Source organism: Carassius auratus, chromosome 9 (genome assembly GCF_003368295.1).
Source record: "Carassius auratus strain Wakin chromosome 9, ASM336829v1, whole genome shotgun sequence".
Lineage (NCBI taxonomy): Eukaryota > Metazoa > Chordata > Actinopteri > Cypriniformes > Cyprinidae > Carassius > Carassius auratus.
In genome coordinates, this window is record NC_039251.1 from 32,962,222 (window position 1) to 32,975,389 (window position 13,168).

Genomic DNA, 13,168 nt, shown 5'->3' on the forward strand with positions numbered 1-13,168 from the left:
ATAATACAACTTATAATATGTTGGATCATCTCATGAATATTCATAAGAACAAGTTTAATATATTTACTTATTTGTGGTTATAGCTTTTAAGAGTATGATTATTTATAATCTCTTGTTAAACTCAGGACCTAGTCAAAACCATGTGAAAGCTACATGCAGGTAGGAGCAATGGGCATGCCAAAGGTAGGGGGCATTCCAAAAGGTTTCTCATTGGTGAAACAAAAGGTGGCGGGCGTGCCAAAAGGTTTCTCATTGGTAAAACGAAAGATGCGTTTTTAATATATAGATTTAAACAGAGAGAGTGTGTCTGAACCCCGAATATTATCAGGAAGGCTATTCCAGAGTTTGGGAGCCAAATGTGAAAAAGCTCTACCTCCTTTAGTGGACTTTGCTATGCTAGGAACTACCGAAAGTCCAGCATTTTATGACCTTAGGGAGCGTGATGAATTATATAAGGCTAGTTAGGTACGCAGGAGCTAAACCATTTAGGGCCTTATAGGTAAGTAATGATAATTTGTAACTGATATGGAACTCGATAGGTAGCCAGTGCAGAGACTGTAAAATTGGGGTAATATGATCATATTTTCTTGACCTGGTAAAGACTCTAGCTGCTGAATTTTGGACTACCTGTAGCTTGTTTATTGAAGAAGCAGGACAACCATCTAGAAGTGCATTACAATAGTCCAGTCTAGAGGTCATGAATGTATGAACTAGCTTTTCTGCTTCAGAAACAGATAACATGTTTCATAGCTTGGCAATGTTTCAAAGATGGAAGAATGCAATTTTTGTAACATGGGAAATATGATTTTCAAAAGACAAGTTGCTTTCTTATATAACACCCAGATTTTTGACTGTAGAGGTAGTAACAGTACATCCGTCTAGTTGCAGATTGTAATTACAAGATTCTGTGTACGTTTTTTTGTTGCAATATTTAATATCTCTGTCTTATCCGAATTTAATAGGATAAAATTATTGGTCATCCAATCTTTTAAATTTTTAACACACTCTGTTATATTAGATAATTTAGAAGTTGAATCTGGTCTCGTTGAGATATATAGCTGAGTATCATCAGGATAATAGTGGAAGCTAATTCCGTATTTTCTAATAATATTACAAAGGGGCAACGTGTATATTGAAAATATAAGTGGACCTAGGACGGATCCTTGTGGCACTCCACATTTTAATGGTGATAAATGAGATGATTCCCCATTTAAATAAAAAAAATGGTAGCGATCGGACAGGTAGGATCTAAACCATCTTAGAGCCTGCCCTTGAATACCTCTATAGATTAGTAATTGATCTATGAGTATGTCATGATCTATGGTGTTGAATGCAGCACTAAGATCAAGTAAAACTAGCAATGAGATGCAGCCTTGATCTGTCGCAAGAAGCAGGTCATTTGTTATTTTAACAAGTGCAGTTTCGGTGCTATGGTGGGGGCTGAAACCTGACTGAAATTCTTCATACAGATAATTTTTTTTGCAGGAAGGAGATCAATTGAGCAGATACAACTTTTTCAAAAATTTTAGACATAAATGGAAGATTTGAAATAGGCCTATAATTTGCCAGTTCACTAGGATCTAATTTTGGTTTCTTAATAAGAGGCTTAATAACCGCCAGCTTGAATGGTTTTGGGACGTGACCTAAAGATAACGATGAGTAAATGATATTGAGAAGCGGTTCTTCAGCTACAGGTAACAACTCTTTCGTTAATTGTGGAAGATTTGTATTAGTAAGATTTTACTCAATCAAGAATAATCAATGTGAATCAAGCCATTTTGTTGCTAGTTGTTTTTCCATTATAATCCTATAGGTAATGGATAGAAAGTTGCCTACGCCCTGGAATGTTCAGAACTGAGGAGAAACATATGGCCAGAAAGGGCCTATCTTCATACTAAATCAAGCAGAGGGCCTCTCCTCTCCTTGGATGGATGAAAAGTGTAGTCTAAAAGAAAAGTTTGACTATGTGGAACCGCCCCACATCGTGTATATAAGGAGAAACCAAATTGCATTCGAGAGATCTCCTTGCAAGGACCTCTCGGCTTTGTTTTGCTTAAAATAAAGTATTTTCTTCTGAGAGAAAAATCCCTGACTGAGTTCGATTCTTTGGAGAACCGGCAAAATACACCACAGATTTGGCACCCCAGATGGGACTGGTAAGGAGCAGAGTGGACGATTGCTTTTGAGCTGACTGATGAGCAACACACAGTGGTGGCCACCATAGAATAAGGTAAGCATTTTTGCTTATATAATTAGTGTGTGTTGTTGACTGGTCAGTTCTGAGTGGTAAGGACACGTAAAATCTGCTCTTCCAAATTTAGAAAAATAATATGATATCTAAATTGAAAAAGGGGTTTTACTCCAGAAGAAATAACTGCATGCACATATTTGGGTTATTAATAGGAAGGCCTTGTAAGGCAACCTCGATTTAAGACAAATATGGTGTAGGCAGAAAGACATGCTATGCTGTGGGTCTGTGTTTATTGGATAGCTGTGCCAGGTAGGACAGTGATAAACGGATAAGCAGATTAAGGAATCGCGAGGAAAAGTCCCACGGATACCGCTTTGAGAAAGTATAAGTGAAATTCTCGAAGGACAGAAATAGGTGGGCCCTTAAGGAGCTCTAGGTGAGCTGTGTTTTGTTGTGTGGATGTATCTGTGTCCGGACGAATGAATCTGTGAACAAATAAATTCTGTGTTGGGTGGGTAAAAGTTGCGCACCATTCTTGGACCGTCACTTCAGGGTGGCTGGGTGGAGTTGGACGCAACTAGTATCCACTTGAGAGGGATGAATGTATGATGAGCCTTGATAATAAAAGGACAATTAATGACTGATTATCCCTTAGATAAAGGGAAAAAGTATGCAAGAATAAGCACTCTGGCTCAATAAAGAGTGCAGAAAGTGTGAATGAGGTTAGGAAAATAGCATCAATAAAGTTTGAACCAAGATCTATAATAGATTTTTGCATTTAGGATGTCTGGGTGAAAGGGGAGAAAATTTTGTGAGCTCAGCGCAGTGGGAGTGAGAGCAAGGGAGGAAGTTTCCACATTAAAGTTGTATTACATGGGTGGAGCAAGAGGTGCTCTCCCCTCCTGGACCATCACTTGAGAGTGATCAGGTTACAGAGACTGGTGTTGAGAAAGGATAAGTGCAGGAGCCCTAAAACAATAAAGTTAACTGAAGGAAGGTTGTTTTAGAGAAAAATAAATACAAATGTTCCAAGAAATGGACTAATATAGAGATGGCAGATATGGTGGAATGTAGAAATAATAATAAATTAATTAAAATAAGATATGCATTTATTATTTAATAACTTATATTAATAGATGAATTTAAAAGATGCACGTGCTTAAATTTTATATCTAATATGTGAAGACATCTAAAAATTTGTATCTTGTTATCCCTGGGACAGTATGAAAGTTAATCCATTACAGAGTTTCAGAGGTTGGGCTTGTGTAAATGTAAAAAATAAAAGAAATAACTTGTGCAATGTGGAATGAAAGCAAGATTGGGTGACCAAGTTAATAGACATTTTGATTCAAAAGCCATAGGCATTTTACAAAGAGGAAGGGAACTAGTTACTTAAAGAATTAAATTTAATTATTTTATTTACAGTAATAGGAATTATTTTATGTTGGTTAGGAAACATTAATTCACAAATACTAGATTATTCTGAATCATGTATACAAATATAGAAGAAAAATGATGATTGAAGTCTTTATTTTACCATATGCATGTCATGCTGATATAAAAGGAAGGTTTATTTTGTTTTATTGCAGTATACTTAGATAATAAAGGTAGCTGGTTTCTGCATTATGCAAAGAAGAAAAAATGCTTGCTATTTTCCTGCAATGAAGAACTTGCTTTACTAACAAAGAATAAGAGAACTGCGGTTTTCAACCAGATGATTTTGTTTTAATTAAGGGACCACTGAAAGAAGAGGTTGAAAAGTGAAAATTAGGAAAAGAGCTGATTGCTCAGACACAATTTGGTCAGAAGTTACATAGGTACATTTGATTAATGCAGTCTCTGAGTGTTCAAATTTCAGATGACTTTCGGAACAGTGCCTTGACAAAGGAAATCAATGAAATGGAGTCTGTCGAGGAATGGCAAAGCAGCAAACAGCTGAAGAGAGAAGAAGAGGGAGGGGCTGATGGATGTTCCCCTCCCCTCTTGAAAGAGAAGAACACACTTCTAAATTCGCCCATTGGCCTCGGACCATCATGGCCTCCTAACAGTCCCCATATCTACTGATTGGCTTCATCACTCTGTCTCCTCTCCACCAGTAAGCTGGTGTGTGGTGGGCGTTCTGGCGCACTATGGCTGCCGCCGCATCATCCAGGTGGATGCTGCACACTGGTGGTGGATGAGGAGATACCCCCTGTCTATGTAAAGCGCTTTGAGTGCTAGAAAAGCGCTATATAAATGTAAGGAATTATTATTATTATTATTATTATTACACTTCAGCAAGGAGAAGACTGAATTAAAGCAGGAAAAGGTGAATCTTTCACTTGAGACTTTTCCTGAGGGTGAAAAGAACATTATGAAATGCAAAACTCTGGCAGAAAGCAACCAGAAGCCAGACTGAGAAGAAGCAGAGAAACAACGGAGACCGTACACCACAACATCAGGTCTTTGAGTGCCATCACAGATTGACAACCCGGTACAACAGCCCAGGCTGATGATCGAACCAGAAGGACTTCCATCCCTTCAGTGTACAGGTGCTGGCCTAACCTGATTTTACCAAGTGAGACATGTTCCTGGGACAACATCGTTGTTGACCCTGGAACAACATTGTGATTAACCAATCAGATTTGAAGAACCAGTTTATAGATTTTGTGAAGTTTATGCTTAAAATCAGTGTTTGGTGCTTGTACATCAGTGTCATTCATCTATCATTTCCTCTGATTTTAGGGATTACTCATGGTTAAGGTTAGGTTTAGGTGTAGGGATATGGTTAAGAATATATTTTTGGAGTAAAATGTTGTTCCAGGGTCAACAAAATATGTTGACCTAGGAACACATCGGACTTTGCAAAATCAGGACGTGCACAGGTGCTGCATATTCAATGAACACTATAGAGACTGCTTCAAATGTTAAATATTTTATTTCATTATCTTGTTTACTATGTTTTACTCTTGATTATTCACTGGTCTCACAGCACTTCCTTAAATTCTGTGTTTTAACTAACTCTCTCAATCTGCTTTTCAATAGGTACCAGTCCAGCCTCATGTCTTAAAGAAAAAATAATTTTGACAGACAGAAGTTAGTACTTGACTCACCAATCAGATAAACATGGAGCTGGATTTGGCAGAGTAAGACTGTTTCATTAAACAACTAGGGGAAAATGCACAACTGAATTCTTGACAACAATGCTGAGCTCTTTGGGAAAGAAGATAATAAATTAATAAATAAAAAAAGGGTATCTTGATGAACAATAGAAAAAATGTATATGGTTGACAAAATAGAAATATTGGTCACTCCATTTTGTTTTAAGGTAATTTTCTAAGGTAAAACTGAATAAAATAATAATGAATAAAAGATTATTCCAAAGATTCAAAATCATGTAATCACATATACTGTCATCACTGGGGATAACCAGATGGAAATGTTGATGGCCACGGATACAAGATTTGCAGAGATCTCCAATCCTCTTCTCAGAGTCGCTCATGAGCAATAACAAAAAAGTATTTGACTAAACTTTAAATTAGACAAACACATGACATTTGAGAAATGATAATTGGCTCTCTCAAATGCCCAATGCCTAGGCCTAATATTCTAAACAAATTAATCTATGAGATTTTGAGAAAAAAAAAAGGGGGAGTGAAAGTGTGTAAAAAAGTATGAATGATGGTGTTGTATGGCATGAAAGAGAGTGTCTGACGAGACACTGAGGCAATTCAATCAATTTGCCCAAACAGCTGTATACAAATTCGATTGTGGGCCCACAGGGCAAACTTATGCCCAGAAAAATAATGACCATGGATGAATTTGGTTAAGTTTCCTGGTCAGTACCAAGGTCTTTGTTGTGGCAGAAAGAAAAACACTGCCACACATGCGCAGCGTATAACATGGGAAGGCAGAGCAAAGCACGCTTGCTCTGTCTACCCAACATCTAACTTTCTTTTCAGCATATCATGATGGAGCTGATTGTGTCAAAAGGATGAAATATTATCTTTCTGACTGTTAAAATAAATACAGTGGGTTGAGTGTTTTCCAGGTCAAAAGGCCTATGCTACTGAGCAACATAGGCCTAGATAAATTATCCAGTGATATAGTGGAACTCAGTTTACACAACAAAGAGATAACTGAATAAGCAAATTGCTGAGAATTAAATTGAAAGGAATTAAAAAATAGTAAAGACAGCACTGAAGTTGTGAAAACTCAAAAAGGGGCCAAGACAGCCCTAAACCCACATTAAATTTCCACAGGTCACACCAAGAAGGACGACTAGCAAGATGAACAAATTAGCATGCTTGATAACACTAACAAAAAATTCTTAAGTTTTCCATTTACAGGTGACAGCAGTTCCAGTAAGACCAAGGAATGCTTCGCTCCATCAAAGAGAACCAGTGAGGGTGCAGAAATGATCTCGAGAGCCTTGCATGAATCAGAAAAACGGTTACAGAGTGACACCTGAGTTCACATCTCTAACCTTAAAATACTTCAACCAGCTTCAACAACTCCACACAGCATGAAGTGAGGGATGAAGGGCGTGCTAGTAATGACCCACCCTTGCCAACGAGGGAAAGACCATTGCAACGACTCGCAAAGAGTCTCCCTGGTGAAGATGGAATGAGAGAGTGATGGGAATGCTACTGAGATCAAAATACTTGGGAGCAGATATGAGCCAACAAATAGAAAAGAAAAAGTGGAAAGAGAATGTTAAGTAATGGTAGATGAAGAATTTGAAGGTTATGAGAAGGGAAATATGGATGTAGGAAGATTTGAAGGGAAAATAGAGCAATTTGATGCAACAAATAGAATGAAAGGAGCAAAATAGAAAATTGAAGAAGGAAAAGTATGTGTTATGTTTTGGGGAAAATGCTGTATTTATAGAAGGGAGCATTTAATGAAGTAATGATCAAATTGAAAAGGCTAAGAATAGTAGATAAAGAAAATGTTGGAAAAGATAATAAAATGTAAGACTGGTTCGATTTACAGTTAGGAGCATGGGAAGCATAGTTTATAACTAAATAGGGAAAGTTTTTAGGAATGGCATTAATGACAGGATATTTACTATTTTACTGTATACTTCCTATATTGAGGTTACTAGTCAAAGCCACAGTTGAGCAAATTAAATTCAAAGATATCAAAATAATGGGAAATTGATACATATCTAAGCTGAAGTTCAACTCTTATAATCTTGTGATATTCAATGTGTGATGTGATTTGTATTTGTATGTGTATGTATTTTTATGCCTTTTATACAAAACTGTGATAACCAGGCAAATGCTGAACCATTTGCACATTCATGCTTTTAACAATGTTTACTATTAAAGAGGGGTTAGGGAGACTGGATCTTTTACTCACTCCATGTCAAATTAGGAGAGAGATGTTTGGTCCAGTAATCCCTCAGAGTGGAATTTCATAATCTAGTCTCTGGTGATAATATAATGTGACCTATTTAGTCACTAGGTAGTGTAACTAATATGACTGGATTATGGAGTAGCACTCTGGATAAGAATAATCAAATGTGAGACTTATTAAGTCTCAAAGGGGAGAATATGTGGAAGATTTTTATTAGTAAGATTTTAATCAATCAAGAATAATCAATGTGAATCAAGCCATTTTGTTGCTAGGTGTTTTTCCATTATAATCCTATAGGTAATGGATAGAAAGTTGCCTACGCCCTGGAATGTTCAGAACTGAGGAGAAACATATGGCCAGAAAGGGCCTATCTTCATACTAAATCAAGCAGAGGGCCTCTCCTCTCCTGGGATGGATGAAAAGTGTAGTCTAAAAGAAAAGTTTGACTATGTGGAACCGCCCCACATCGTGTATATAAGGAGAAACCAAATTGCATTCGAGAGATCTCCTTGCAAGGACCTCTCGGCTTTGTTTTGCTTAAAATAAAGTCTTTTCTTCTGAGAGAAAAATCCCTGACTGAGTTCGATTGTTTGGAGAACCGGCAAAATACACCACATAATTTAGTGGGTACAGGATCTAATAAGCATGTTGTTGGTTTAGTTACAGTGATAAGTTCATTTAGCTCTTCTTGTCCTATATTTGTAAAGCACTGCAGTTTATCTTTGGGTGCGTTGGATGAAACTGAAGTGTTAGACGCTGTAGAATTTACATTTGCTATTGTATTTCAAATGTTATCTATTTTATCAGTGAAGAAATTCATAAAGTCATTACTATTAAACGTTGATGGAATATTTGAATCAGGTGTCATCTGGTAATTTGTTAATTTATCCACTGTGTTAAATAAAAACCTTGGATTGTTTTGGTTATTTTCTATGAGTTTGAGTTATTTGCGTTCAAGACTACGAGTTTCTTTCTTGAGAGAGTGAGTATTACTGTTATACCATGGCACAGTACGTTTTTCTCTAACCTTTTTCAATTTGATGGGGGCAACAGCTTCTAATGTATTAGAGAAAATAGTGCCCATGTTGCCAGTCATTTCGTCTAGTTCATGTGTAGTTTTAGGTACAAATAGCAGTTGAGATCGATCAGACGGGCTATTTGTGAATCTGTCTATAGACGGTAACGCTGAGACATATAGTTAATATCAGTGATACGCAGCATGCACAATACAAGGACATGGTCTGTAATATTATCACATTGAGGTACGATATCTATATCAGTAAGATTGATTCCATGCGATATAATTAAATCTAGCGATGATTAAAACGATGAGTGGGCTCGGTGACATTTTGCTTGACTCCAAAAGAGTTTATTAGGTCAGTAAACGCAAGTCCTAATGCATCATTTGAATTGTCAACGTGAATAATAAAATCTCCCATGATTAGCAACTTATCAACTGTAACCAGAAGGTCTGGGAGGAAATCTGCAAATTCTTTTAAGAATTCTGGAGGCCTTCTGCCTGATAGAGAAAAATATATAGTTGACAAAACAAAAAAAAGTGTCATAAGAGTTTAGTTAACCTCTGTCAAGTGACATTAACCAATTTAGCAAACAGACAAAGCTTTATCAAAGAATAATGCTTAACCTTTTTATCAAAGCAAACAGACACAGCTTTATCTACTAAAACATTTATTTAGATTTTAGTTTCAGTTGCCAATTCAAGTCAAATAAAATAAATAAATAAATAAACCAATCATTCATTCATTCATTTATGCGGAAGTAGCAGTCTATAGAACAGAAGCCAGCAAGCTCTTCGTCTGAACAGAACGCTGTGAAGACCCCCTTCGTTTCATGGCCACAGTATCCAGTGGTGTTTTTGTAGATGCATCTGCAGCCATCACACCTCACATCTGGACCGACAGACTTCCAGTCAACGATTCCTACCAAAATAAATACATGTAAATAAAATCTCTGAATTAATGTAATAAATTTTCTAAATATCTTTAAAAAACTTGTTCAGTTAGTAAAAGTGTAAATATTCATAATGTCCAGCCAGGTAAAGTGAGCTCTTCTTTGAAAACTGATGCCATAAAACTTTCTGCACACTAGTGACAGAGTGAGAAAGGCTCCTTCTCCTTCTTTATAGACAACATCTAGAAGAATGTCTGAGCAGCTCTGATGGTAGCTGAATAATAACAAAAAAAATAATATATATACAAAACTGTTTAAAATATGAAATTAAAACAAAAATACACACAGAAAAATCAAGTTACACGAATGTACCTAAAAGAGTACAAATGCCGACCTGCCAACCTTGGAAATTTGTTTTAAGTACCATCAGTGTGGCGGGCGGTCGAGGGGGGCGGGGGGTAAACAGTTTACTGTTTTATGTAAGTGTTTAGTTAGGTTTTGCTATTTTTTTTTAATGACATTTTAAAAAAGATAATAAAAAGTCGAGTACACTTTATGAAAAACTCTTTATGAATTTTTTTTTATGAACAAATAAAGTGAATGTAAGCATGTACGCATGTATTATGTGCAAAAAAAGGGTTAAAATCACAAATCAAATCAAAAACAAAAATAAGCCTTTTAAAGCAGAAGTTAAAGTTACTAAGCTAAAAATGAAAATAATAAAAAGCAGAGACTAGGGCCTAATTGAGTAATTTTCCTGCTTGTTTATGTTACTTTGTTAAAATGAGCCAAAGCAAAGTCATTCTTTAACATTTTGTCACAATTTGATTTAATTATATTCATTGCTTTTGAATGTGTAAAATTTCAACATTTCTGTTTCGTAAACATTGTGGGGACTACTTGAATTACTACTTAATTTTTTGGTGACTTAAATTCTGTCTAACACCAAGTGGACTTTTTTCCATGAATACATTATGCTAGTTAACACTCTGCCCCAGACTCTTTCTGATCCTGTTCTGCTTCTTGACACTTTTCTCCCTTCTCTCGACTGTATTTGTGGAGAAACTACACATATTGATCTGTGGCCCGTCGGGCTGAGGTTTCAGCTGCTGTGTGTTCTGACTCCTCCAGCATCCACACAGAGCCCCTCACAGACTGGAGCAGAGGATCAAAACCCTTCATTGTGTGGCGGCCATTAGTCCATGATCCTCTGCTCTTTCTGTAGGTGATCAGGAAGCTGTTCTCTGCACTTCCTGTGTCACTCCTGCTCACCCTATACAAACAATCAGAAGCATTTATCTAGTCTGATCCTAACAAGACAATCCAGCCATGACTGCTGTGAGTCAGATAAGTGTGTGTCACTGGCCACCTGCTCAGTGTAACCAGGGGTGGCGCTCAATGTCGTCTAAACTGGGCCGATCTGATGCCGCTGCACTGAGGCACCAGCGAATCAGCTGACGGCACTCTGTTACACACAACACAGTGTTCAGGAACACAAAACCACACGCTTCACCTGGATCTGGACCTGATTTCTGTCTCTTGCCTGTCGACAGCTCTCTAGGAAAGAGCAGTCTGCTTTTGGAGGTGACCCTCAATGCGCCTCTGAAGGGGAAACAGCTGCACAGGATGTTGTAGAGCGTCACCCCCACTGACCAAACCGTAGCCGGTCCCGCATGATAACGGTGATGCCGAAACCACTCAGGAGGGGCGTACTGAAGAGTGCCTGAGAGACCCAACAAGACCACAAACATCATCTGAAGAGGCCCCAGTCCAAACAGATTCCCTTCGCTCGATCATCAAAAGTCCACAAACAAACACAGATCACTGCAGGGAGATCAAACCAACCTGCAAAGTGTTTGTAGGCCGAGTCTTTCAGCAGATCTCCACAGCCGAAGTCCAGCAGCTTGATGTCATGTGAGTCTGTGGAGATCAGCAGGTTCTCTGGTTTGACGTCCCGGTGCAGGACTCCACGGCTCTCGCAGTGTTTCAGCGCCGTGATCAGCTGCAGCAGCACTTTCTTGGCCAGACTCTCCTCCAGGCGTCCGTTCTCCTCACAGAAACTCTCCAGATCTTGGCAAGGAAGCGGGCGCTCCAGGATCATGGTGTAGCGTCTGGGACGGTCAAACCACTCCAGCAGCTGCAGGACGTTGGGGCAGGCAGGAGCCGAATTGACCAGGGTCATCAACGCCACCTCCAGCGGCAGCCGACCCTGACCTTCCTGCAGGACAAACGCTCCGTTATATCCAGCGCTGAATCAGACCAAACAGAGCAACAGATTCACTCTCAACTCACAACTCTCAGTCACCGTGTTCCTCGTTTAGAGACGTACTTGATGGCAACCTGTAGACAGATGAAGCACAGTAAACCACGCTGCCTAATTATCACCCACGAGGGACATTTACTGACATCAACATTTCTAAAAGCTGTTTAACTGCAGGAGGTAAGAAAATGTCTCACTGGCAGTCCATCAGACCTGCGGGTCCCAGCATACACAGAGCCGAATCCTCCTCGCCCCAGCAATGGGCCCTTCACATACGCTTCTGCAACACACAAGATCACAAGAAACGTCTTTAACAGAAAACATGCTGCAGCATCTAAACCTGTTACAGAACGTTACTGTAATTCAGCTGAAGAACATTTTCAGTGACTAATCATTGATTGAGTCTTTAATCAGGTGTTTAATATGAGTGTATCTGACCTCTGCGGGAGCGTTTGGCAGCTCTTCTGTATGAAGGAGACGGATGCTCATCCTCCTGGCTGCCGCTCTGCCACTTCCTCTTCCTGTGAGGCTGATCTGTGGACACAGAAACGGCCAACTCTGAAGGCAGAGGTGCGATGTATCCAGGCAGCTCTTGGCTCAGCGGCTGGTTTGGGTTTGGCAGCGGTTCCTGAGCGCCGTCACCAGAGCCACGTCTCTCAAGCTCCTGATCATCCGTCTGAGAGACAGCAGCACTCCTGGATCTGGAGCGGCCCGAGCCTGCAATATTACACACATCAAACACTTACAGCCTTTATTAGCAACATTTATTAATAATCAACCACCAATGGTACTGCTCACATCCAATTAGGTTACTTTACATTTTAATTGTCTTGAATTGCATTTGAGCAGCTCTATAATTTGCCAGCATTATAATTGTGTCAAAGAATTAAACACATATTTCACTGATTTTCATACACAAGGAATAAAATACATGTGATCAGTGAGCTGGTATAAATGTGTGATTAAATGAGTTAACCTGCACACATTTCTTCACATCACTTCATTAACACAATGAACAACATCGTACTATAATAACATACCAATAATAAACAAACTAAATTAAAACACTCACCTCGTCTTTCACCCAAATGAGCCATTGACAAACTCCTCCAAACTCCAATCAAAACAAGAAATTAATCAACAAAAAGGTAATTAATTAATCAATTAATTAATTACAGAAAGAAAGAAAGAAAGAAAGAAAGAAAGAAAGAAAGAAAGAAAAACATAAAGAAAGAAAAATCTGAAATAAGAAGAGAAAAATAGAATAAGTCTTTCCTCAGAAATAATCAGAAATCCTTCAAAAATAAAACTCTACTCAAAGAAAAATCCCCCGATCTCCTAAAATAAAAGTCTCTTCTCTGAACTCCGTCGAAAATCACAATCTCAGCACAGAAAATGTTCTCCAGAAGTCTCTGAAGTCGCCTCGTCTCTCAACCAGCAGATATCGATCAGATCATAACACGCGT

At 38.4% G+C, this 13,168-nt stretch overlaps 1 pseudogene; it reads right to left on the reverse strand.

The window, feature by feature from the left end:
• Nucleotides 1-10,216: 10,216 nt before the first annotated feature.
• On the reverse strand, nucleotides 10,217-12,920 carry LOC113109088 (serine/threonine-protein kinase pim-3-like; annotated as a pseudogene).
• Nucleotides 12,921-13,168: the final 248 nt, after the last annotated feature.